Source organism: Lagenorhynchus albirostris, chromosome 7, assembly GCF_949774975.1.
Source record: "Lagenorhynchus albirostris chromosome 7, mLagAlb1.1, whole genome shotgun sequence".
NCBI classification, from domain to species: Eukaryota; Metazoa; Chordata; class Mammalia; order Artiodactyla; family Delphinidae; genus Lagenorhynchus; species Lagenorhynchus albirostris.
In genome coordinates, this window is record NC_083101.1 from 49405681 (window position 1) to 49432948 (window position 27268).

Genomic DNA, 27268 nt, shown 5'->3' on the forward strand with positions numbered 1-27268 from the left:
CCCATTTTTTGCCATTGTTAATAATCCTGCTATGAACATGGGTGTATAGATATCTCTTTAGGACCTTGATTTCAATTTTTTGAGTATATCTAATGGTTCTTTTTTGAGCACATTTAAGTTTCAACATTTTTCTTTGTGGTCAGAAAGGTACTGAATAATGGTGTAAGCTTTCTCTTGTTAGCTATCACCAGAAACATGAAACCAGCAATTTGGTATAGAAAAACATGTGACAAATAGGACTCTTTGATTAACTATGGAGAAACCAACTTGCACTAGTCTAAGCCAATGAGGAGATTTATTGGAAAGGTTTGAGGGTATCTGTGGTACCCAATGAAGAATCAATCTCACTCAAAGAAAGACACTACTTGTCTGTAGGAACAAATAGTACCAGAGCTCCAAGTTGCCCTCGGGACCCTCCATCTCTATGTCTCCACTCTCCCCTTTCTGCATGCCTGCTCTATTTTTTTTCTCACTGAGCTCTGGTTCCACCTAGAAGAAAAATGGCATCTAACTCCCCTTGTAACCAAAAGTGGGGTCCGGCTGCTCGCTGCTCAAAAGCCAATAAAGAGGCCAGGTTGGTGGAAAGGAAAGTTTGCTTTATTTTTGAGGCCGGCAACCAGTGAAGGGGGCAGGGCGGAGAGCGGACTCCTGTCCAAAGGCTGACTCCCCCCCACACAATCAGTGGACAAGAGCTTTTGTAGACAGAGGGAGGGGGCCACATGTAGAAACAGCACAGTCAGCTCTGAGAGTCGTCTTGAAACTGGTCATCAGTGGTCTGACCAGCATCATCTTGATGTTTTAAGTGCAGTTAATCTTCAGTTCCGTGGTCTATTTGTTCCCATTTCTTTGAGGCCAATTCTCGGAATTGTGGCAGCTTATGTCATGGCTGCAGCCTGGTCATCATGTAGTTCACTTCTTCCACCTGGTGGGGGTTTCTGTATCTATAAGACAGCTCACAGGACGTGGCTCAGGATATTATCTACAGCCTTTGAGGAGGAACTAAAGGTCCTTGACTTTGATTAAATGACTAAACTATTATTATTCAGTCTCCTTTGACTGTTTTCCTTTGCTTCTGCATTTTCTCACTTCTCTGATTAAACTTATTCTTTGGCTAAAATTTTCTGCAGATAGCAGGCAGGCTGAGGACATGGGGGTAAGGACCATAGGGTCCTGCTCCGTTTCACCCTCACTTTCACATTCATGGCTCCAGTCCCTATAAAGAGACTGGCCTAACTCTCTCTCAGTCCCAAATCCAATATCCCAGGGAAGACTGTTTTTGTTAAGTTCCTACCCACTGATAAGGTATGGCTAGGAAGGCATAGTCAAGTTGTATAAAATGGCTGCTTCCAGTGCAGTGATGTGGATATATACATTGGAGAAGAGCAGGCAGTTACCAAAATGTCACAGGTCAAGAATGACAGTAAGTCTGCTAACACCTTAGTAGATGGGCTGAGAGTGAAAGCAATGGAATGAGAAAATATTCAACCACCTCCATCCCTGATGAACACTCTCATGGAGTCAAGAGGAAGGTGCTGTGTAGGAAGCAATGAGCTCCGGAGTGGATAAACACTTTAATCACAATTCTGTTTCAGCAACCAAATGAATCCAAAAATAATGAGGCAGGAAAAAGGCCTGCTAGCCCTGAGATCTCTTTAGACAAGTCTTTGTGTCATAGGGCAATTCTAGCAAGAGACTCATGAGAGAAAAAGGAAAAAAAAAAAAGATTTCCTGTGGTATCAAACAAATCCAGAGGCCAAGATTAAAAGGAAATAATAACAACACCAGAGAGATCCTGGACTATAACATTTCCAGGCAAGAACACCCAAGTTCAGGTACCTGCAAGGCATCTTATCTGATAATTAGGTAGAGAAGTGCAGTTAGCCACAGAAAGCAGAAAGAAGAGTATAAAACTATTACTAAGAATCAAAGCTAAAGCTCACATCCCTTGTGGCCTGTCTCTGGGAAAATGTTTCTCCTGTTTGTTCATCGATTCTGAATGTTAAATAAGTCTTTCCAGCAGTGGTTCCAGGGTGCTGGAGCAACACATCTCAGACAGCAAATGAAAAATGAGGGCTGCAAAGTTCAGAGAATAATAGAAAATTAAATCTTAACTGAGATGCTGTAAATATCACAGCCCGAAAACAGAGTGCATCAGCAAACTCTACTGGCAGTGAGGATAATGAATTTCTCCCCTCCACACAAAAATTACCAGTGGTGCATAATAGGGTATTCTGGGGTTTGGGGGTGAGGAGGTGGTAATGAGGAGGGAGAGAAAAAGGAAAACAAGCAGGGTTTGTAAATTAAAGTAGCTCCTTAGTAAAGAGCTCCTTTTCTCAGCCAAAGCCAACAGCCCAGCTCAAATGACCCTCTTTTAGTAACCCACTGACTGCAGACACCCACAGCCCATTAGCTGTAGCTCTTTCACAGCACTCACCATTTTAGGGTATCTATAGTTATTTGTGGACATGTCTTATCTCCACAGCAAGATTAAAAATCCCTGGAAGTCGGGAAAGAGAGGGTTTGTTTCCTTTGTTCATCTTTGTATGCCCCACAGCATCCAGAGAACTAATATTTATTCACTGTCTCCAACATGCCATGCACTGGGTGATACACTATGATACTGTATCCCCCTAGGGACTGCCAAGCACCCTGCAAGGGGAGTAGGGCTAGTACGAATGCTGTAGAAGAGGCCAAAGCTCAGAACAGTAACTTGCCTAAATTCACACCACGACAGAATTGAGATTGGAACTCAAAGCTACCTAATTCCAAAGCCTATACTTTTTTCTCCTTGCTACAGTGCCAATTGGTAAATAGCCGTCATATTTTCTAGTAATCTTGCTGATAACAGGAACAATAGCTAATGCCATCAAGGACTTTCTCCAAGCCAGGTGTCCTAGGGTAGATGCTTTCCATGTATTATTACAATTAATCCTTATCACAGCCCAAGGGTTCGGTAGTATTATTGTTCCTGTTTAATAAATGAGAAAACTGAGGCACAGAGAAGTTAATAAAATCATCTAAATCTTATAGTAAGTGTGTGCTTTCAAGCATTAATCCTACATTGATTTCAAAATAAAAAATAAACACATACAAACAAACCAGCCAACATGTTTTGAGGAACTACTCTGCACCAGGCTTTGTGAATTTTCTAACTTAGTTCTCATCACAGCCCTCAGGGCAAAGCAGGTATTCAGTAAATTGGGGAATGAATGAAGAATTGAAGATAAAAAATAGAGCCACAACTATCACCCATTGTTAAAGTAGAAAAATCCAGAAACTCCTCTGTGTTTGCATTGGTAACACCATGGGTCCCAAGCTATGAAGGGTCAGCAAATGAGTATTGGAAGCATAAGAACAATTCAGACAGTAGAAAGGATTTTTAGTTTGAAAAATGAGTGTTCTATAAAATTAAAGACAACACACCCAGTGTGAACAGGCCTCCGTCATTACTGTAGCATCTTAAATGAACTGTGCCAGAAAATCAGCATTTATGAATAAGATAAACAGAAGCCTCCAACTTTGTCTTGATTGCATTTCAGAAATACAGCCTTCCCAAGCTAATGACAAACCTGTGGGATACACCCAGAAGAATTAGATTATACTGTGGAAACCTTGGGAGTGTACAGAGTGCTGGACAAAAAATTAAAATGCCTTGGTTCTACTTCTGGGTTTTCCAGCTTTCTTCATCAATTGCACTATCCACCAATGTTTCTCTGCCACCCTTAAGGTTAGGTATGACCATATGATTTGCTTTGGCCAATGAAATATGAATAGCAGTGATGTGTCCCTTTCAGGCGGAAGCTTTAGAATCAGCACATCGTGTGCAATGTTCTCTCTTCTTCTGTCATGTTGACAGATGATGTTCTAGATGACATCTGTCTGTCATCTTGTATTCCAAAGTAAAAATTATATGGAGCAGAGCACCTAGCTAACCTACAGTGGAAACACAGCATGAATGAGAAATAAATATGTTGTTTTACGACATGGACATTTTGTTGTTTGTTACTGTAGCATAACTTAGCCCAACCTGATTGATACACCAACTAATGACGTGTGTGACCTTGGGCCAGTCATTTACTGCATTTTACTGACTGAGTATAAGCTTCCATATCTGTAAAACTAAGGAATTAGCCTAGGATAGGGAGGTTTAATATGGGGGCCAATGAGTGGGCTTCAGGATGACAATGAACCTTCAAATTATAGGTAATATTTTGTGTGCATGCATGTGTGTGTGTGTGTGTGTGTGAGAGAGAGAGAGAGAGAGAGAGAATTTGCATTTCTAAGGGAAAAGAGTTCATAGATTTTCAAATTTTAAGAGGGTCTATGTTACTCAAAATGAGGTTAAGAATCTGGATAATCTCTAAAGGCATTTCCAGCTCTAATGTGTTTTGTAGCATCTAGAATAGAAAAAAAGATAGCTAATAAGTTTCCTTTTTGATCTGGCATTTCAGGACTTGCCTTGAATCAGATTTTGTTAATGTTGTTTTCAAATAATTAAGTTTAAGAGTTCTGCTTAATAGGATTGAAAATATCAAAATCTCAGGAGGTATTCCTTAGTGAAAAGAGGGAATTCACAATAATTCTTTTTAAACTAAAGAAGAAAAGGTTCTTCACAAACTGAAAATGAGGTCCCAGATCACATGTGGTGGGTGGGACAGAGTGGAACCTATTCCTGGTGGGAAGAAGAAAGAGTTTCTCTTCCAAAAATACATCCCCACATATGAGTTAAGGCCTGAAAGGCCAGAGTAATACTTTAGCTAAAGACAATGAGCTCTCTTAAATATGAAGACGGTTGCATAGACAAGGTTAGAAGAGGGACACTGGGTTTTGTAGATGGACAACCTGTGTTCAACACTGTTGGGCCACAGTTTTTTTGCCTATAAAATAGGGACAGTAATACTCAGCTGGAACAGGGAGAATCCCAGCAGCAAATAGATAATACACTCAAACAGGGTAACTGAGGAGGGTTAAATGGGGGACTATTTACAAAGCTCAGTTAAGGGTTCAGAGAAACCAACAAGATGTATCGAAGCACTGCGGGAAGGGAGCCCTTATCACTCCTAGATGTGAAGGGACAAGGAGAGAGGACAGTTACCATGAGAGGAGAGAGCTATGGCTGTAGCTAGAGAAAAGGGCTACACAGCAGGAGCTGTGGCCTTTCAAGGGAAATACAGATGGTATTAATCCCTGGTCCAGCACGGAGGGAGCCAGGGGAAAACATACCTTGATTTCCTTCTCCTCTCACCCACCTCTATCCTGCTGGAGCCTCCCACTGGCCAAACCCAAGAAAAAAACCAATGGGCAAGGCAGCCTGTGACATAGTCCATAGAAAGTCAGTCTCCTGGGGACAGTCAGAAGGATAGAGAAAGGTACAGAGAGGATATGAAGGGGAAAATAAGCATTCCAGCTCTTGGGGTCATTGCAAAGATTGAAAGAGATAACATTTAAAAGCATATGAAGTGTTACACAAATATTAGCTATTGTTTACTCTTTTTATGAATGAGTACTTCACATCCTTTGCTAAAAACAGATTCTGAGAGGGCTGTGTGGGGAGAGAGTCCTTGGCCCCTGAGAATGTAGGGAGAGGGGGCAGGGATAGAGAAACAGGCCTCAGAGTGAAGCCACTTTGCTTAGGGAGTGGATTGGGTGTTGAAGAGCTGTTTTGGAATGCTTTGACCTAGGATGAACCAGAATATTAGGCTGCAGGGACAGAACAGCTGAGACTCATCTGCCATTCCCCAGAAAACTGAGGTGGCCAAGACATTAGTCCTTCTGTGATGCTTCCTGCTGCAATCCCAAACAGCTCCTGTTTTCCAGCTGCTTAGGAGAGATACCTTTCTAAGCAAAAAAACCTAGAATCGAATAAGCTTCTTATTCACGTATCAGGAGGCGTATTTCCAGATATGTGCATAGATGCCAAAATACTGACTTCTTGTTCAAAATGCAACCCTGCAGTGTTTGAACTGTGAGGTACTCAGTTGCAGTTTTCATATTAGATTATACTGAAGCTTGTTCACTCACTAACAGGCATAGATGTACTTAGCCCAGGAGTGATATGCAAAACGTGGACAGGCTTTAGTTAATCATTCTTTCACTGTACTCTGCAGAGGCAGCTTTCCTCAGAGAAAGACTGTGGGGCTACAACATCAGGAGACTGTAACTTTTCTACTGAGTATCCTAACAGGAGGAGAGACAGCCAGATGTTTTGACCTACTCAGCTTCCCTTCTACCTTAGCTTCCTTGAAAAAAATGCCCCTCCTTCATTGGATAGGGTCTGGGTGAGACAGTGAACATGTGACCTGAACTGGACCAGTCAGATTTTTTCCCCTAGGACTTTGAATCTTCAGGGGAGTGACCCAAGTTTGGGAAAATCATTGAAACTAATCAACCCATCAGTGGAACCCCTGAAAGACTGCTCAGTCATTTCTGCCTCCAGTAGATCTCAAATTAGCCCAGACTCCCTTCTATGGAGGTCTGGTTGCTCAGCATTTCTTTTCATCCCCTGACCTACTACTCTGTATCTTTTAAATTCATTATTCTTTGGCATAAATTAGTTAGCTAGGCCAGACCATAAAGGGATGGTCCAAGTTTGAGGACTGACAAGCATGATGACTTGGATGAGGTTTTAACAATGCTTTAACTTCAGTTTATTCCCAAACCAGCCAATAAGCAAATTGTAGACAACAGCAAATTGTAGACAACAGCAAATTGTAGACAATAGGAGAGGATACTTGAGTGAGTGGGTCCTAGCTCTTCATAGGGGCATGGCTGAGGTTCAGAAGACAAAGCATCCCATGTAAAGTAAGACTCCTGCCTTTTATACTTTTAGGCTGGAGTTTGTATTCAAGAGTCTAACTATGGCCTAAAAGAGAATGAGCTAATGCCATTGGCAGCAACATGGATGGACCTAGAGATTATCATACTAAGTGAAGTAAGTCAGAAAGACAAATACCATATGATATCACTTATATGTGGAATCTAAAATATGACACAAATGAACTTATCTACGAAACAGAAATAGACTCATAGACATAGAGAACAGACTTGTGGTTTCCAAGAGGGAGGGGTGGGTGGGGGAGGGATGGATTGGGAGTTTGGGATTAGCAGATGCAAACTATTACATAGAGAATGCATAAACAACAAGGTCCTACTGTATAACACAGGGAACTACAATATATTCAATATCCTCTGATAAACCATAATAGAAAAGCATATGAAAAAGAATGTATATATAACTGAATCACTTTGCTGTACAGTAGAAATTAACACAACATTGTAAATCGACTATACGTCAATAAAATAAATTTAAAAAAATAAAAAAGTCTAACTATGGCCATATAGGAAAAGCTTTGTTATTCTACAGTGCTATATTTCCTATAAGCTTCCACTAAGCCTATAATAGGCTCAGCCATGCCATATCACTGTTGGTCAAAGCCCATCTCTATCCCTTGTGGCCAAGCATCTTGACAGGCAGAGCTGATGGATTTTAGTTCCTCCATAATGAGTCCAATTTCCTTTCTGTCTTATTACTCACTGTTGCCTTTCACCTACTCTACAGGATTATTATGGGGAAAATACAGTTATGTACATTATCAGTAATCCTCATAACATATCACCAAGGTAAGAACTATTTCACCATTTTATAGATAAAGGAATGAATGCTTGGATAAGAGATCTGAGCTCTTATGCTGCAGAACAGGAATTCAAACCCAGATCTCTTTAACTTCAAGGTCCACACTCCTGCCCTATCCTATCCTGCCCAATTTTTGATCCCAGCTCTAATTTTAATTATTTAATTCTTTGAATAAGTCACTTCTCTGGGCTCCTTTGTGAAGAAGCTCATAATCATATCGTTTTACAAGATTGTTGGGACAAAATGGAGAGGGAACATATGAGAGTATCAGGTAGGGTGACAGAGTGGTTTCTGATAACTATGAAACTATGTAGCTGTTTCTATTCTTTTTGCATTTTTCAATGGCTACTTCTTTTCAAAACTGAGACATAAATATTCTTTCTTTGTTTTGGAGTTGGAAATTCTCCTACCTACCCTAAGCAAATGAAACACCCCAGAGAGTGGTGTTTCTGGCTATCTTAACCTCTCTGTGAATGAATTTCTTTCTACATTTGCTTTCCAAGGCTTAGGTGTTCTCAGTGGCAGCTTTTCTTTTCAAATTACTCCCCAAATATCTCCTACATTGACAGTAAGTTGTTGGAATCACCATCATCATTGGCCTAGGCTATTTAATGCTAGTTCAACCACTCATCTTAAGCCCTAAAGGAGCCAGTAGACTAAGGGGTTCTTTTATCCTATTTTCTGGATCCCAAGTGTGTTCAGGTGGCCAGCACCAACTGGAGAGAAAAGTAAGCTTCTGTGACCCAGGAATCAAGCTGCATCAGAGAACCTGTCCTTTCTAGAACAAAATCTTAACATCAAGCAACCCTACCGTATGCTAACACATATATATGGAATTTAAGAAAAAAAAAATGTCATGAAGAACCTAGGGGTAAGACAGAAATAAAGACACAGACCTACTGGAGAACGGACTTGAGGATACGGGGAGGGGGAAGGGTGAGCTGTGACAGGGCGAGAGAGAGGCATGGACATATATACACTAACAAATGTAAGGTAGATAGCTAGTGGGAAGCAGCCGCATGGCACAGGGATATCAGCTCGGTGCTTTGTGACCGCCTGGAGGGAGGGTGGGTGGGAGGGAGGGAGACGCAAGAGGGAAGAGGTATGGGAACATACGTATATGTATAACTGATTCACTTTGTTATAAAGCAGAAACTAACACACCATTGTAAAGCAATTATACCCCAATAAAGATGTGAAAAAAAAAAAAAGCAACCCTGCAGCAGAGGCCCTTCCCCCACCACCCCCAACGTATCGGTTTTCATCTCAGACAAAGGAAATAATTGGATTTCTGCACTGAGCTCTGTGATCTACTGCTGCCAGCTGCATGGCTGTAAAACCATTAAGTCTTTGCAGAGCATTTTATCTCTGCAAGAGGAAGACAGAGGGAGAAACACATAGGTCAGGGCCAACTGAAAGGGAAACATTTTCTAAGTGGTGCAATGTAAATTCCACTAACACAGTATCCATCTCAACTGGATTGAAATTCTGGTCAACATCTGAGAATAAAAACCAGAGAATCTGGAACAGAACAGATTTCTACCTTCAAGAGCAACTGTGTCCATCACACAGCAGTTGCTGGGAAAGAGTTTAGAATTCCAGTTCAAGTTGCGTCTTTCTCTCCTTTGGACTCTTGGCATTCACATCCATCTCCAACACGTCATCACCCACCAAGTGAGAAACAAGCCAGTCTCTCCACTTCCTCCACCTACATTTGGGCTTTAAATGTTCATGAGATCCTCCTGGGTCACTGTGAATCAAACCTACTGCAGAAAAGGTAGGGGCTGGAAAAACACAAAAGCAGATGCCACACAGCCTCTGACCCAGGAAGCCTCCAGAAGAGCACATTGAATTAGTTATTTAAAAGGCTTACGGGGAAGTGGAAAATACTGATTGATAAATAGGGGTACACTGAATGCATCTCCATCTAGGGAGCAATGCCCTCACCAGGCATCTCATTGCAGTTATTTGTAATTCTCTTACCAATGGAAATAAGGCTCAACAAAAATTAACTCTCCCTTCTGTTTAACATTTTAAGACTCAGTCATATTTCAGGCTGATGAGAAAACTTCCAAGGGTGTGACTAGTTATGGGTATCACTCCAGATTTTTTTGGAGTCTCCCCAGTGTTACCCACGCAATAAACACTTGGGCTCATGGAAGCAAGTACTTCTCTCTCTAATGGGACTAACCGCATGCAGGCAATAAACCAAACAAAAGTCAAAGTGAGCAAAATATTCAGTAGCTTTAGTTTAAGGAGTATCTTCTAATCCCACCTTTGCTGCATAATCCTTCAAATTTAGAGATAGCTTCTTGTCACTTGTTTTATTTTTTATTTGTTTGTCACTTGTTTTAAACATTATTTTTTCAACCACTTTTAGTTAAGACAGTTGAGGTTAGCCCCTCTGTTTGAACAGCTGCTCACCATTAGCAGAGTAAGTATTCCTCTCTGCACCTGGGGGGGATCCTAAAAAACAGGCTGACATCCCTTTTCCCTTCAGTCAGTGCTCGTTGACCTTGGCCTTGCATCCTTTTGCTCAACTCTTCCTTCTCACCTTCTAAAAGAATTTTCAAAACAGATTTCCTTTGGGAGGTTTTCACAAGGAACATGGGTTTGCCTTGCCATCCTCTTGGAGTTTTAATATTTGAATTTAAGGAATTTTGGAGACAGGGGCTTCTAGTTGAAAAAGAACTTGAAGCCAGCCTCCAAATGATGGTTCCACTTTACATTAGTGAACACCAGTCACCATTAGGGACTTTTCATATAATCACTATGAAAAGAAAGAACCACAAAAGTCGAATGTCAGCTAGGAAATAAGTAGGTTACATTTGGGCAGATGGTTAATATCAAGGGGAAGGATATCCAGATTCATGATTTTATTTTTCCTTAACAGCAATATCAACAAAACAAGGTAACCCTTCTCAGGCACTGGAGGTGAAGAACTCATGTTGCTCATATTTAGGCTTAGCTCATGGCTAATTTCTATCAGTCAACTCTTGTCTATTGACCATCACTGCATGGCTAGATTGTTCCCAGGATGAGATGCCTAAAGGGTTGTTTTATTCAATTGCTGGCTTCCATATTCATCAGGATTGTTAAAATTGTTTCTTAAGTCTAGCTTAGTGAAACATTGCACTTGGATTTGCACCTTTCATTCCAAAGTTAACTGATGTTTTAAAAATGTCCCCTCTGAATTATAACTGTGAATAGTTACACACAGTATTAGGCTGATAGTTTTTTTATCCCAAACGGTCTACTAATCTGCTGATTGATGCAATAGTCCACATCTGCTAAAGGAATGAAGAGCATTTCCTGAATATCCTTTGCTTTCTTACCCTGTATGGGTATTTGGGATAGTGTAGAAAATGGAGGCACAACTATGGAGAGAAGGAGGGAAGAGTAAAAAGAGCGGAGGGAATTCATCCTCTCTACCTGAAAGCCACATAATTACAATGGAGTCCAATCATACACACTGTGAATATGCATAATTCACAACACCCACTTTGGAAAGATGCAGACAGAACCCTCACCACATACACATCCAGGAAAGCATAACTTTTGGTGCAGCATGTCCTCCAAACATAACCCAGTAACTTTATCTGTGTTCAACTGAAGAGAGAATGACCAGTTCCAATGCAACTGAAATCACTTAGAGAGAGACTTGGAGATTTAAGGGATTTAAATGGTAATTTTGTCTCCATTAGATTTCTGCTTTAGTGTTTTTGGAAACTAACCCCAAGTAATTTATGACCTCACTATACCCCAAGCGGAACACATTGACTTTTAAAGCTAATTGCTTCTCATTGTGCTTCACTCTTTCATCCTCAGCACCACCATTTTCCCCATAACAAATGCTTGGAAGCTTGGAATCATCACTAACTTAACCTGTGCCTTTATTAATAATATTCAGTTTTGGAGCGTGTGCAAGACACTGCGCCAGATGTTGTGGGAGATAAAAAGGAATATGTAAAACAGTCCCTGACCTCAATAAGGCTGAACTGAGCAGAATGAGACATGTGCACACATGAAAAGATAATTAAGGAAATATAATGTAAGAGTTAAATGACTATGGAGATCACTGGGCATGGGTGAGGGGAAGACTTCAGGCTGCAAGGCAACCAGGTGGAACACCATGCAGACCCAGCCCTGCAGCCATGATGAGAGCAAAGGCGAGAACACGCAAGAGAGACAGCTAAGAACAGGCTAAGGTCCAGGAAAGCAACAAGGTCTCTGGATTTTGCCTTCATCATGCTCCATGCAGCTGTCCCTCCCTTTCTGTAGTTTTTAGTGCCCACACATTCCAGTTTGAACTCTAATAGTAGTGACTTGCTAGAATTTGTTGAGCACTATTTTATACGAGGAACTGTTCCAAGCAATTCATACATTTTAAGTCTTTAATCCTCAAACAACTTTATAAGGTAAATTCTATTATTATTCCCATATCACAGGTAAGGAGACAGGAAGGTAAAGGAGACAGAGAGGTAAAGAATCTTGCTCAGAGTTAAATATCCAGTAAATTGAAGACCAGAATACCACCCCACCCTTACTTTTCCATCACATTGCCTCTCTGTCATTCAAAATGTCAGATCTAACCTCAAAAACACAATTCTCATCTGCCCTCCACCCCTTAAGAATGTTTGAAACCTCCTTATTGCCTAAAAGATGACTTACACTCTTTAGGCTGGGAATTCAAGAGCTTAGCCTCCGCAATCTGCCTTAACCTACCCTGCCAACCTGATTCCTCTCATCTCTTCTCCAACGAGAGCCCTCTACTCTAACCAAGCTGGTCTATGCATTGGCCCCATGAGACACCTGCATATTTATATCTTCAGGACCCACGATCACAGATATGGCTTCCAGAGGCCTTTAGATCACAGCCTGCTTGTGTGGTGGCAAAACGAGGTCCCTACTCCAGCAGCAGTTAGACCACGGCAGATCTGAAGGCCTAGCTTCCAAAAATGCAACCCAAGATTAACTCGTAGTTAGACCACACTCTACTTGATTCAAAGTTCATTCATCATCGACTAAAATCGCCAAGAATCATTTTGTTCTGAAATAAGAATTTCTGCCATTCCAGATCTCTCCTACACTGTAATTTTGCAAATGTTTCTTTTAAAACTAGTGCCAGATATTACATACATCCCTTTTCAATTTTATCTTGCTAGCTTATGTCCAACTTTTCCACCCTGAGATTTCTAAAATACTAATTCTTTCCACCCACCTATTAATATTGTCTCAGTAGGATACATTTACAGCCATCCATGTTGTTGATTTTAAAAACTCTTAATAGGATTTGGTCAGAAAAAGTAAGGAAGACTTTTTTTTTCCAAATTGGCTTTGATCCATTAAATCAATATACTTCAGGTACATTTGTTCAGTCAACTATGAATTCATCTAAATTTTCTGTGGTTTAGTCTACATTTATTTAGTTTGTCTGCATAATTATCATAGGGCACTTTATCAAAAGGTTTGCTTAATCTTTTGTTTGCTCCACACAGACATATCCCTAATAATAACTCTAATAGGTTGAAAACCTCAGTCACCTATTTGGAGATATTTGAGTCTTAGTTAATTTATACTTGTTCCTGATGATTTTCTACCTTTCTAAGTGCTTGCAAACTACTTATTTAGTAATTTAGTTCAAAATTTCACCAATAATTAATATCAAGTTTGTGAATTCTCCTTATAAAATTGGAACATGCCCACCACCAGCCTTGGGTAACTTTTCTTTTTGCAGTGGTTTTCCAAGTCTGAAGTAATGATCCTGTATTAGTTTCCTATTGCTGCTGTAACAAATTACCATACGTTTATTGGCTTAAAAAAACACAAATTTGTCATATTACAGTTCTGAAGTTCAGAAGTCTGAAATCAGTATCACCAGGCTAAAATCAAGGTATCAGCAGGGCTGCATTCCTTCTGGAGTCTCTGAAGGCAGAACCCAGTCCCTTGCCTTTTCCAGCTTCTAAAGGCCCCCATGTTACTTGCTTGGTTCATGGCCAGGAGCCAGCAATCGCATCACTCTGACCTTTGTTTCCATGATCAGATCATCTTCTCTGGTTTTCCTGCCTCCTTTTTATAAGGATCCTTGTGATTACATTATGCCCAACCAGAAAACCAGGTAATCTTTCCATCTCAAGATCTTTAATTTAATCACATCAGCAAAGTCCCTTTTGCCGTGTCAGGTGGCATCGTCACAGATTTCAGTGATTAGGATGAGGACATCTTTGGAGGAAGCCATTATTCTGCCTATTACAGATCCCAAGATAAACACATAAGCAAGTTGCTTCAATGTCTTTGGCTATAATTCATTTGGTTTAAGTACTGAAATGCATTTTAATGGGCTAATACTCTTACTATCATCTTTATTCTCTCGGACTACAGTTCTCTCTGACGTACTAGCATTTCTATGTTAAAAAAAAAAGTTTCCTTAAGAGGGGAAAGGTAGACAAAAAAGGCAGCTGAAGGGTTCTGCTTTCTCTTTATACATCTTCCCCAAACAATAATCTCTTCCTTTTTTGTGGGCTTTTTTTTTTTTTTTGCTTTAAAAAATAAGTGAAAACACCAAACTTTTTTTAAAAGAATTTTTATTTATTATTATTGATGTAACATTGGATTGTTACATAAACATATTCACAGTTAGCGTTCAGGATGTAGCATCTGTATAGATTTGTGCCATGTCTGTGGTCTTATATGCATCCTTAACCATGTGGCCTGCTTCTGAGGTTGTTTTTGTTCTTTCTAAATCTAAGCTTGGGTTGTTCCTTGAGCATGTTTTATTTCTTTAATGTCTTCTCAGTGTCCTTCTCATTAGGCTAACCCAAAATTACAGAGTAAGCATTCCTTTTTTAAAAGCTACTTATTCTTCTTAAGTGATAGTCCCTTTTAGAAACTGACTATGGACTCATTTTGCCTTTCTCTGATTAAAAAAAAAAAAAAAGAGCTTCCCTGGTGGCGCAGTTGTTGAGGGTCCGCCTGCCGATGCAGGGGACGCGGGTTCGTGCCCCGGTCCGGGAAGACCCCACATGCCGCGGAGCGGCTGGGCCCGTGAGCCATGGCCACTGAGCCTGCGCGTCCGGAGCCTGTGCTCCGCAATGGGAGAGGCCACAACAGTGAGAGGCCCGCGTACCAAAAAAAAAAGCAAACGGATGTGTCTGAACATACCCATTTGTTCCCCTTCTCTGCCACGATGAATTTCAAGGTGACTCACACTTCCTGCCATGTTTCCCATACCTTCTGTTTCACCAACTGGCTTTTCCTTTCTGGTCAGAATTCATTTTGTCCTCTAATCAGCTGTTCCACTTTTAGCAATAGGAGCCTCCCAGCAGATGTTTGGAGAGTTAAAGTCATGGCATCACCACATGACTATTATATGGCTAAGCAGTCCTTACCCCACACCCCATCACTTCCCTGCATCCTTTCATCTCTGCCCAGAGGCTTCCACACATGGTTCTGGAGCTTTCCACATGGTACTTTGTTAACATCTAGTGCTCTGACTTGAGTGCGAGGGCTGGAGCTAAGAAAAGTTAGAGCACCAACTAGACGTAGGATCAGAGAGCAGTCAGTAAGTGGTCCAAACCTATCTGCATGTCCTGTAGGTAAATGAGCAAAGGGCAAGCACTATGATTTAGTTTAAGGGAGTCATATAGTTTCAGGAAAGAAAACTCCACTCCAGCTATAGGAGTAGAGCATGTGACTGAGGCTATGGTAATCATTACATTTCCCTTCATAACCACAGCGATCGGAGGTGAGCACACAACCTGAGTCAGACGAATCAGAATAAACATCAGGGCTTTGGCTGGGGAGGTTGCAATGAAGTTTCTCTTGCCTGTATTGAAAGCCCATGGCTCAGGGAGTGCTTGCAGGCATCTTGGGACCACAAGAAGAGCTTATTTTAAATGAAATTGACACCATGGAAGGGGAAACAGACAAAATGAAAGAAACCAGGTTCTTGATGACATCAGTGAGTCACAAAATCAAGTTTTCCCTGTGGCCAGCCCCTCTTTAGAATTTTCATTCAGTGTTGAAGCCCCTTTGAGTTGGGGTTTCTATTCAAAATGTGTGTCCTTCTACTTCATAACTTGATCTGAAGCTCTGTTCCCTCAAATTTCAACAACAGCTAACAGATCGGGTTAAAATATTAAGTTTACTTTGTTTATTACCAATATTTCTGAGTATTAAAGCTGGACAAAAAGAAGTGGTTTGTTTTTGTAAACTGGAAAATGCCAGTGGGAAGGGACAAAATATACAGATATACAGCATTATTAAAGGGACAGGTATCAGGAACTAGTCTTGTTAGGGGGCATGGTAGAATTTTGGCTGAGATGAGAAGGAGGTTTGAAAAGATATAGAGAAATTCCCAGGGTATAAGTCCCAAAAGGAAGCATGGGCAAACTTTGTCAGGGAAGAGGGGGATTGAGGGAGCTCCCACTGATGTGGAAGACAGGGTGGGAGGGCAAAGCGACAACTAATTTGAGAATTGTTGGGGGTAACGCAACAACTGATTTGGAGTTCAGAGTATATAAGGAGTCAAGAGGAGTCAAAAGAGGACTGACGGACTGAAAGAATAAAGAATGACAGAGGGATGAGAAGTGATGTGGAGAAAAGGTTGTCTGGCAGGAATGAAGGAGTGGAGAGTTGCGGGGGACAGCTGTGGTCAGTGAGGGAGCCCTGAGTTCTAGCCACATAAGGGCATCTTCATCTTCTACTTTCTGTCTTGCCTCTATGCACACTACAAAAAGTACAAGGAGTTATTCTTTCAAAATGCCATATTTCCCCACAGTTTTTTGCTTCCACAGTTTCAGTTTCAATCTTATGCACAAATATGCCATATCTGGGCAGTTGGTAGAATCAACTAGATCACTTAGTCAAATATCAGTGATGTACATGGAATTCCATTCCTCCTCCCCTTCAGTCATGTACATAAATATTCCTGAATCCTACACACATCCATAAGAATAAAACTACAAAACATCCCTTTTCAGATGCCAATAGTGGCCCCTAATCAGAAGAATTAGCTTTTGCTAATAAGTTTTATAGTTCTTTTCCCAAGACTTTCCTCCCTTATTAAACCAATTCCATTTTTCACTATACCTGTAAAAAACAACTTGTAAAAACTCTTAAAGGACCATAGAGATTAACTAATCTACCTCCCCCTTCTGCAATCTGGGAAGTTGAGGCCCAGAAAATTACAAATACTCATACAGCTAGTGGCCAAGCTGACATTTGCATTAGCATTGCAGTGCCTGAGCCCTGGCCCTGGTTTGTTCCTCCACATCATGAGGGTCTCTCCTCAGCCCACTTCCCCGCCAAACTAAACCTTGCTTAAGGTCCAGCTTTTTTACCAAAATTTATCCTTGTTTCAGCCCAGTTCCTGATTATGTATAGGGTTTACATGTGTGTTTGTTTCTATTGATTTTAGTCTCTTTGCCCCAGCAGAGTGTAAGCACCCCCAGGCAGGGACCACCTCTCTGCCTCTCACATCTTTCTCTGCACATATAACCCAGTCTAATTCCCTACCCCACCCCAGGACTGTAAGCTACTACGGGCAGGGTTGATTTCACTATTTTTGGCTATTATGAGCAATGCTGCTACAAACATTCATATACGAGTTTTTGTATGAACATGTTTTCCTAGGAGTGGAATTGCTGGGTCATATATGTTAACATTATGTTTAACTATTTGGTGAACTGCCAGACTATTTTCCACAGCAGCTGTACCATTTTACATTCCCACCAGGAATGTATAAGGGTTCCATTTCTCCAACCCCTAACACTCGTTATTTTCCTTTTTAAAAAATTTATTATAGCCACCACAGTGGGTGTGAAATGGTATCTCACTGTTGGTTTTATTAGCGTTTCCCTAATGGCTAGTGATGTTAAGCATCTTTTCATGTGCATATTTGCCATTTGTACACTTTATCTGGAGAAATGTCTATTCATATCCTTTGCTCATTTTCTAAATTGGGTTGTCTTTTGTTATTGGGTTGTAAGAATTCTTTATATATTCTGGATATTAGTCCCTTAGATATATGATTTGCAAATATTTTCTCCCATTCTATGGGTTGTCTTTTCACTTTCTTGACAGTATTCTTTGATACACTAAAGTTATTAATTTCAATGAAATCCAATTAATTTTTTTCCTTCACTGCTTGTGCTTTTAGTCCATAGGCTCTTTGAACTCCAGTCCTCACTACCAATGAGGTCGTATCTTCCTTACTTCACTTTCTGGAGAACAAGTCTGGTGGATCACTGGCTAATCAAAGATTGGCTCCTCCAAGGGCAGGTCAAAGGATTTGAAAAGCAGGAGTAACAAAGGGAGCAGGGATCACATGGAGAAACATGACCCCCAGGAGTATGCTTTCAGCAAGGGGTAGGGGTAAGGGATCGTTCCAAACAAAAAAGCACACACAGGGTGGTCACACATGCCCGAAAATTGTCTCCTATAGCTGATCTGACACTTGGCAGCTGGCTGCCACCCAGTGGTGGTTATGGGCAAGGCTTAGGAGTACTAGTTTACAGTTACTAGTTAAGTTGCTAATAGAAACATTTTGCTTGAAATTTCAAATAGGCCACTCTTCGGGACAGGATGTATTTGGCTGTGGGGTTGCTAATTGCTCCACTGGATTTGAGTGAAAGACAGGCTCATCTTCCTAAATTTGAAACTGCCACCCTGGAGAGCCACTTATAAGGCAGAGCACCACCTCCCAGTTGGAAGGCGGCACTGTCTTAGGCGGAGCAGTTTGCTTGGTGGCCCACTTGTGGCCCAGTTATACGCTACTTGTACACTTTATAGTTTTTTGTTTTTTTTTTTGCGGTACGCGGGCCTCTCACTGTTGTGGCCTCTTCCGTTGCGGAGCACAGGCTCTGGACACGCAGGCTCAGCGGCCATGGCTCACGGGCCCAGCCGCTCCACGGCATGTGGGATCTTCCCGGACCGGGTCACGAACCCGTGTACCCTGCATCGGCAGGCAGACTGTCAACCACTGCGCCACCAGGGAAGCCCCACTTTATAGATTTTTAAGCTGCCAACAGTAGGCCCCTTAATTTGACGTGATTTTCCAGCAGTGAAAGATCTGTTAGGATGACAGCTGTAGTTGTGAACCAAAGCAGACGCAAGCCCTGGCCTTGGGTTTGACCTTCTCACTCCAAACTCTGAATGATCAGAATAAGTTACAGTAAATTTGGCAGAGTAGAGAGGAGGACTCAATTAATAGGCTAATTATTTAAAGTTATAATCCAGTAATAACATCTCCAAGGTACTCTACACCCCAATGCAACTTTTGATTGGCTAGTGGCAGAAATCCATCTCGAATGAGCTTAAGCAAAAGGCAGAATTCATAGTAAAGATTTGGGGGTATCTCTTGTAATCACAAGCAGGTTGTATAACCAAATTATGAACTGGTAATATGCGTTGAGGGGCCTCCTGGATAGTGGGAACCTAAATTCAGTCTTACTTAAACTCTCTGTCTCTGTCTGTGCTATCTCCATTCTCTCTTAGAGAAATAAGCATTCTCGCATAGCTGAGACATAAGCATTGAAAGCTCCCCTATTTCACGTTGCGGCTCCTACCAGGGAGGGTCTATGTCAGTCAGGGTTCAGTCACAGATAACAGGAACCCCTCCAACAAGTTTAAGCAGAAGGCAGACAACTGGGAGTCAGGTTTTACCATGTGATCCCCACTCCCTCCATCACTCCTAGAATTAGGTGTTTACAAAATCACTGGAAGAGCTGGAGATGCAGGCACCAGGCTGAGATTCCAGGAACAACTTCCAGAACAATACTGTGGAGTTTGCTGCCACAGTCAGAAGGCTGCCCACTGCCTCTGCTGATCTCCGTGCAAGAGAAATCGATGTCCCATGTTCTGCTTCTTGACATCCCCAAAGCTAAGTACCAGCCACTGGGACCTCAGCTACTTCTGTCACAGGAAACCAAACATCTCACACGTCGCTTGCCCAGGAACAGCTTCACAATGTGAACTTCTGCCTTCCACATCTCTCAGTGGCATGTGCTTGGTATCACTTAAGCCACATGAAAAACCCAGCTGTAAAAGAGTCTGGGTAAGGACGTGCAAAAATTGGAACCCTTGTGCACTGTTGGTGGGAATGTAAAATGGTGCAGCCACTGTGGAAAACAGTATGGAGGTTCCTCAAAAAAGTTAAAAATAGAATGGCGATAGGATCCAGCAATCCCATTTTTGGGTATATATCCAATTAAAATTTAAAACAGGATCTTAAAGAGATATCTGTACACCTGTGTACATTGCAGAATTATTCACAACAGCCAAAAGTTTGAAGCAACCTAAATGTCCATTGATAAATGAATGGATTTTTAAAATGTGGTATACACATGCAATAGAATATTATTCAACCTTAAAAAAGAACTAAATCCTGTCACATGCTACAACACAGATACCCCTTGAGGATATTATGCTAAGTATAATAAAATAAGCTTATCATAAAAAGACAAATACTGCATGAGTCCACCTATATGAAATATTTAGCATAGCCAAAATCAGAGAGACAGAAAGTAGAATCGTGGTGGTCAGGGGCTGGGGAGAGGGGAAAATGGGGAGTTGCTTTTTAACAAGTATAGCGTTTTAGTCTTGCAAGTTGACAAAGTTCCAGAGATCTTCCCCTTCCCCACACCCCCACTATTACATGCGCCTGTGTGTGATATTTTACCATTTCAAAGGCAGCAAGGCCTCATGGGTAGACATTTCTCCCTGGAACAGGGAATAAGGAAAAATCCCTATAAACTCCAACTAAGGCAAAGGAAGCTCTCCAAGCCCTGCTCCACATAGATTCCATGTGTGTAACATAATGTGAGGTCAAAAGCAATGTTCTCTTTTTAAAAATTTTACAAAACAGAGGAAAATTTGGAATTTCAGTCACATTGGAGAGTCTAAACTAGAGGTTTATTAATTTGGCTGTGTAAATGGCTTGCAAGTGTTCTTGATAAATATTGGGTATATGTGCATATGTGCAGTTTCCCAAAGTCCATGTTACTTTATTATTTGGAGCAACTTTCTTCCTCTTCCGAACCTTTCCCATCTTATCCAAGTCTAGGAAGGCCTTTCATAGCCAAAAAGGCCCGTTAAGACCAAGTGATGACTGTGTTTTCCTAATAGAAGTAAAAAAAATTTTAATCTACTATGGAGAAGAACTATATCATCTCCCTGGAAGGCAGAAGAGGTTTCAGTTATTTCATGTTCATGATACAATTCTTTTCTTCTAATCAAAAGTGGTTTGCATGACCATGATAGGCCAGATAATGGCACTCCAAAGATGTCTGTGTCCTAATCCCCAGAAACTGGGAATATGTAACTTTACATGGCAAAAGAGATTTTGCTGATTGGATTAAGTTAAGGGCCTTGAGGTCAGGCATTTACCCTGGATTACCCAGGTGGGCCCAATCACATGGGTTCTTAAAATCTGAGACCCTTTCCCAGCTGTAGTCAGAGGGAGACATGACCACAGAAGGGTCAGAGATATGTGACATTGCTGGCTTTGAAGATGGAAGAAATGAGTCAAAAATCCAATCCATATGGGTGGCCTCTAGAAGCTAGAAAAGGTAAAATACATACATACACTTCTCCTCTGGAGTCTCCAGAAAGAAAGACTGTCAACACCTTAATTTTAGCCCAGTGAGACCCACGTTGGACTTCTGACCTCCAGAGGTATATAATAATAAATTTGTGTTAAGTCACTAAGTTTGTGGTAATTTGTTACAACAGTATTAGAAAACAAATACAATGACAAAAGTGAACTTTGCAGAGAAGATTTTTTAAAAATACGTGATGACAGAAACCACGGGAGTGAAGTAGGAATATTCTACCCAACCATTCTTTGACAACAAATCCTCTCCCCCACTGCCTAGTAACACTCACTTGTGGATGGAACTCAGTGCTTTTTTGCACGTGCTCATCACACTCCTCAGTACTGTGAAAAGCAAAGATGGAAATACAAATAGAAAGAAATTGAAAGCACCCTCTTCCAAATGTTCATAAAGGGTGACTCTATTTCGTAAGCTATGTTATCTCATTTCTCTTGACCTTAAGTAAAATCTTGTTTGAACGTGCCAACCTTGTCACCACTGAGTTTTGGGGTGTCAGGGCAATCAAGTGTCCATCCATAAGAAATATTAAAGATCACCTACAGCCCAAATAAAATGATGGTAACAGTGGAAAATGATAGGAGATTCTTAAAAGTCGGATGATAATAGAAGACAAGAGTCAGGACCATGAGGTCCAGCCCCTTCACCTTTGGAGAATTGTTCTCCAGTGCTGGCCATGGAGGACACAAATTTTATTCAATTTGCATCTTAATATTGGAGGCTTCTGGATCTTTGAATTAAAAGAAAATCATGGGAAATTATATACTCCTTTCCCCAGAACTGTTTTTCTTTCTTAAGCTCATCTTTGGAAGCTGTTGCTGCTCCATTTTGCCTCCTTAAAGCTACAGTGAATAAATTTCTCATGAGATGACATGGAACCACTATTAAAGTTACAGGAAATAAAACAGAATACATCACAATCATGAGAGTTATGACTCCAGTTATGAGGGTCAGCCTGTCTGATCAGACCAACCACTACATAGCCATCAGCTTCCTTCGTTCCTGGAAAATCCCAAGAAGCACAGTTAAATATACCTTTGCAAACCAACACATGTACAGTGGACATCCCACACCCCAGCCCCATACACATGGTCATAGCCACCGAGCTCTATGCAGCCTTGCTCTGTAGTATAAAGTTCTGCAATACCATGGCCATGGGTGATTGGCCTGGGGGTGGGCAACTGACCGAGATTAATAAATCAGAGTCTCTTCTTTTCTCACTGGAGAAAGAGAGAAAGGGGTGGGAGGTGTGGCACAGAAAGAGACAAAGATAAATATTTCTGGAGAATCACAACTATAACATTTAAGCTCAAAAGCTGTTTGAAAACTAGTTTTTTCCAACAAAATCAAAAAATCAGAGGAAGCTAGACTGCAGAAAGACAGAAAAATGAAGCAGACACAGAGACACACTCTTGTGGTTCCCATCTGCTCCTAGCTTAGCTGCATCCCTGCCTTGGAATATTCTAAAACATCTCTTTGCCCTTTTAATAAATTCTTTTGCTTAAGTTGGTTTGGGTGGGTTTTGTCCACATACAACCAATGAGTCATGACGAATAAGGCCCAGTGCTGAGGAGTGAGTCCGAATTGTGATGACATGGCTTTTGGGTGGAACATGGCCTTGGCAGCCCACTGTCTCACCCACCACCATTAGTGCCTCACTTCTGTAGGCAAATATGCAAGAACTAACCAAAGAAGAAAGTTGCTTTTAAATGCCTCTTTTAAAAATGTAAGGAGGAGTGTCAGAGATTCTCTTGCTAGTTTCAAAAACAACTCTGTTTTACTCTACTTTCTCCTACATACATCTCAGGAGGAGAAATAAACCAAGGAGCCAATTGCTTTAGTCATTTACAAAAATGGCTACGATTGGAACAAATGAAAGCAGAAAGTTTTACTAGTGAGCTAAATACCACAAAGGGCTACCACAGACCAGAATTTATGTGATGATGAATTACTGCATTGTCTCCAAAAATTAAAATAAGCATATTCTCCCTGCCCCCAAAACACACAGAGCCTCTCTGCCTCTCTCTCTCTTTCTCTCTCTCTCTCTCTCTCTCTCCCTCTCGCACGCACACACACACATATTCCTTCCTCAGTCTTAATGCTTCATATCCCACTCTGTCAATTCAGGGGTAGGAAGACAGACTCTCCTAAGATCACAGAAATGATCACATGGCAGAGAAATAGCCATCAGATTCAATGATACAAAATATGACCTGAGCTAATACAGGGCATAAAGCCAAGATGTGCCTTATTAACTGCTGGTTTCTGGCAATGTCTCAAATAGAAAACAAACCATATGAAAATGCTGATACACACCTACCATGAGGTTTAGAGTGTGAGATTTGGAGTCAGGTAGAATTTGTTTTCTGTACTAGCCACACTACTGACCAGCTATGCATTACTCAAGCTCTCTGGACCTCAGTTTCAACAACTGTTCAGTGGGGGAGATGATATTAACCTCATGGTGGTGTTGCTGCACCAGGTGCTCTACCAGGTATAAGACACCCTTGGTGATACCCCACCAGTAAAGGGTAAGGAGAATCCTCAGACATTCTGGGGAACCAAAGGTTCTTTCTTTTCTTCTTTCTTCTCAGAGTTTTTTCAGGCCAGGTTTCCCTTTCCTATAATTAGGCCTAAAGAACTGCCCCAAGCAAAAGGGATAGAAAGTCAGTACTCAGGGACCTTCAAAAAGGAAGATCAAGAAACCTATGCATGAGAGAATTTCTTCAACTCAAACCTATCTGCAATGTAGGGCATCTTCTTTCCATCCTTCCCTTCCCTTCCCTTCCCTCCTTCCTTCCCTCCTTCCTTTCTGGCTTTCACAAGAATAACAATAAGGAATATTTCACATTTGTCTACAAAAACAAAACAAAACAAAACCCCTATTCAGCTCTTCCTTATTCAATCTAGATTTGCAGATTTGCCAGGGCTCATAAAGCATGAGTTTAAATTTTTATTCTCACCTTCACCCCTGTCCCCTACCTAGGCTAACTACCTCCATGACCCCCTCTCCCTTTAGAGAGGAAGTAAGTATCATCCAGAAGATGCCACCTGGATGCTTCTAATGGCTAAGTCAGCCCAGCCTAGCTTAGTGCAGACACACTCGTGTAAGTGACCCATGACTTATGTCAGGAGGGGTAGGTATGCATGTCTCTAGCCTCATGTAATCTTCACAACAATCTTGCATGCAGTTATCATTTTACTTACTGTGAGGGATCTGTAGTCAAGAGAGATGGAATAGCTTTCCCAAAGCCCCATGTCTATCTGACTTCAGAACACCTTGCAGCCTCAGTGGTCCTTAGAGAGCATAATTCACATTATGTCACTCCTTTGCTTAAATCTTTCCAATGGCTTCACATCACACTTCCAGTAAAATCCAGACTCCTCCTCACAGTCTGCAAGACCAACCATGATTTGGCCCCTGACTTCTCCAAACCAGCCAGACACTGGCAATCAAGAAGGCTGACACAGTTTTGCTAATAAGAACAAGTCTGGTTAATGTCCTATCAAGTAATAAAGTGTAATGTTTAGGATGATTTTTTCTGCAGGGCAAAAATCAGTTGTCTCTATATTCTTGCTATTGGCCGGAATCATTTACATTGCTATCAGTTTTCCATAAAAGAACTTCTATCCTTATCAAATGGGACAATATCCATCAATCAAATGACAACCAAAAGTGTCACCTCTATGTAATCAGCTAATCCCCAAACATCCACTACACAGTGCCCAGCACTTCACTGAAAGGACATTCAATAATCTTTTTAGCATATTTCCAAGTCTTGGATAATTTTTCCTGACAATAACTTTGCTGTACCTTGGCTTTCCATATAGTTGGGAGAAGATAAGCGTCAGAACCTGCTTTCCTGCCCAGAGTCAAATCCATGAGTTGGAAGTGGTTCAGGGTAGAAGAAGGAGATTGCAGGTTCTGCTGATTTGGGCAAAGATGGCATTTTCCAAGTTCATAGCTCTGAATAATGCCTGGTACGTGACAGACATTCAATAAACATTTGTCAAATATATAAATGAAGGAGCAGAGAGTTGAGGGGGACACGCTTGTGTTTGAATACCAGCTCTGTCACTTGCTGGCTGGGTGACCCTGGCTAACTTAATATCAGAGTCTCAGTTCCCATGCTTGGAAGACGGAGATAATAATACCTACCTGGCAGGTTTTGGCGAAGATTCAAAATAGTGTTTATGAAGTACTGCACATGGTGTCTAGCATATCGTAGGCCTTCAATACATAATAGGTATTAGTGTACGTGCAGGTGATCACTTGCACTACCCATAGAGACAACCAACTCTCTCCTGCAAAAATCTGGTGGTGAATTTTCAACCATAAATTCTTCCTTGTTATTATCCTAATAATCAAAATCATAACCAAAGAAAGGAAACCGAATCAGCAAATTCTTGGCAACAAAAGAACTCAACTATTTTTTTTAACCTTTTCAGTATGGAGAATGTTAAATATATACAAAATGAGGTATCACCAGCCTAAACAACCATCCACCCATTGCCAGTTCTTTCCCACCCATTCTCCCCTTCCACATTATTTTAAAGCAAATCCTAGACATAGAAGAAGAAAAACTTTTCTTCTGCCATCTTAGGTTCAGTGGCTGGGGAGGCCTGTAAATTAAACTTAAAAGACAAAAGACAGATTAACAGGAGAGAAGGCATATAAGTTTACTAATTTTTAAATTTACTTGCACAGAGACATCACAGAAGGAAGCGGATACCCAAAGGAGTGGTGAAATTTTGAGGCACTGCTTTGAGGCAGATAAGGGATTTCAGCAACTCAAATGCTTTCAGCTGAAAATAATTCTTAAGCTAAAGTGACATATTTTGAGATGGCATATCCTGATCCCCTTCAGCATCATATCACTTCATCCATAGATGAAATTCGTTGTTTTTAAAAAACAGCTCTGTGTATAAAAGAGATGCTAGGGGGACAAGAATTGTCAAAAGGCGAATTGGAGGGGAGGCACCCTCAGGAGCTGCACTCCCGTGTTGGACAATGCAATTCATGGTAAGTGATGGGGTTCAGAACACACCACCCTAAAATATGGCACCTTGACTGAAGGAGGTTGAGAAAACAGTAGAAACAAGTTGGTCTCTCTGACCTCCCACCCCTCTCCCCGCAAGCAGGTCATAAGACCCTCATGTGAGAGGTGTCCTCCCTACTCCCAGAGGAAAGGAGCATCCTGATCTCCAAGACAAAGGCACACAGAGAGGAATCGGACTGAAACAGGCCTTGCTAAGTTTCCCTCAATTTACTACACTTAACCTCATAGTCCTTAACTTATCATGTTCCTTCTCAAATGTGCACCCGTCATCAAACCTAGCATAAAATACTCAGGTTTAATGGTTTCTGCAGGTCTTCATTTCCTTAATGAAGGCTCCTATGTCATGTCAAACGTGTATTAAATAAGCTTGTATGCTTTCCCCTTGTTACTCTGTCTTTGTCAATTTAACTTTCAGACCCAGCCAGGAACCTTAAGCGGCTGGAGGAAAACTTTTTCCTCCCCTACATAATCCTGGGATTCCACTGAGGCTTGATTTATATAAAGCTCAGGCAGTGAACTGTTTTTTCTGGTCACTTAACTGGAAACTGGATCTCTGTCTGACAGGCCACTTTGATCTTTCTCCTGGAGAGATTCTTCCTGGAGGCTGACCTCTTCCAGAAAGTATAATCTGAGTCACTGAATGCTGGGGGGCAGGAAGAGTCCTCCATAGGATGTGTATTTGGGAGTTTTCCCAGTCCAGCACCCAGAGTGAGTGAAATGTAAATTCATTTGAAGAGAAGCTAATGATCACTCTAATGCTATTCCTAAGGAAACTTGTGTCTCAGAGCGGTAGCTGCTTTAGAGACAGCTGAGAGACCAAAGCAGGGAAATCCTAGGTGGAGTGGTGTGGTGAGAACTCGTCAGGAAATTTTTGGAGAAGGGGCAGTAAAGAGTTACTGACCCCAAAAGCCGGGTGTATGGAGAAGGGTGGATCAAGCTTAATGTAATCCTGAAGAATTAAGATT

General features: G+C 41.3%; 1 protein-coding gene across 4 annotated transcripts in view; it reads right to left on the reverse strand.

The window, feature by feature from the left end:
• Positions 1-586: 586 nt before the first annotated feature.
• The window catches only part of CFAP95 (cilia and flagella associated protein 95), a 193403-nt gene continuing 166721 nt past the window's right edge, over positions 587-27268 (reverse strand). For all 4 annotated transcript variants that reach the window (XR_009541583.1, XR_009541585.1, XR_009541582.1 and 1 more), the window contains one exon: positions 587-999. The gene's annotated coding sequence lies outside the window, so the exon portion shown is untranslated. The remainder of the gene's footprint in view (positions 1000-27268) is intronic.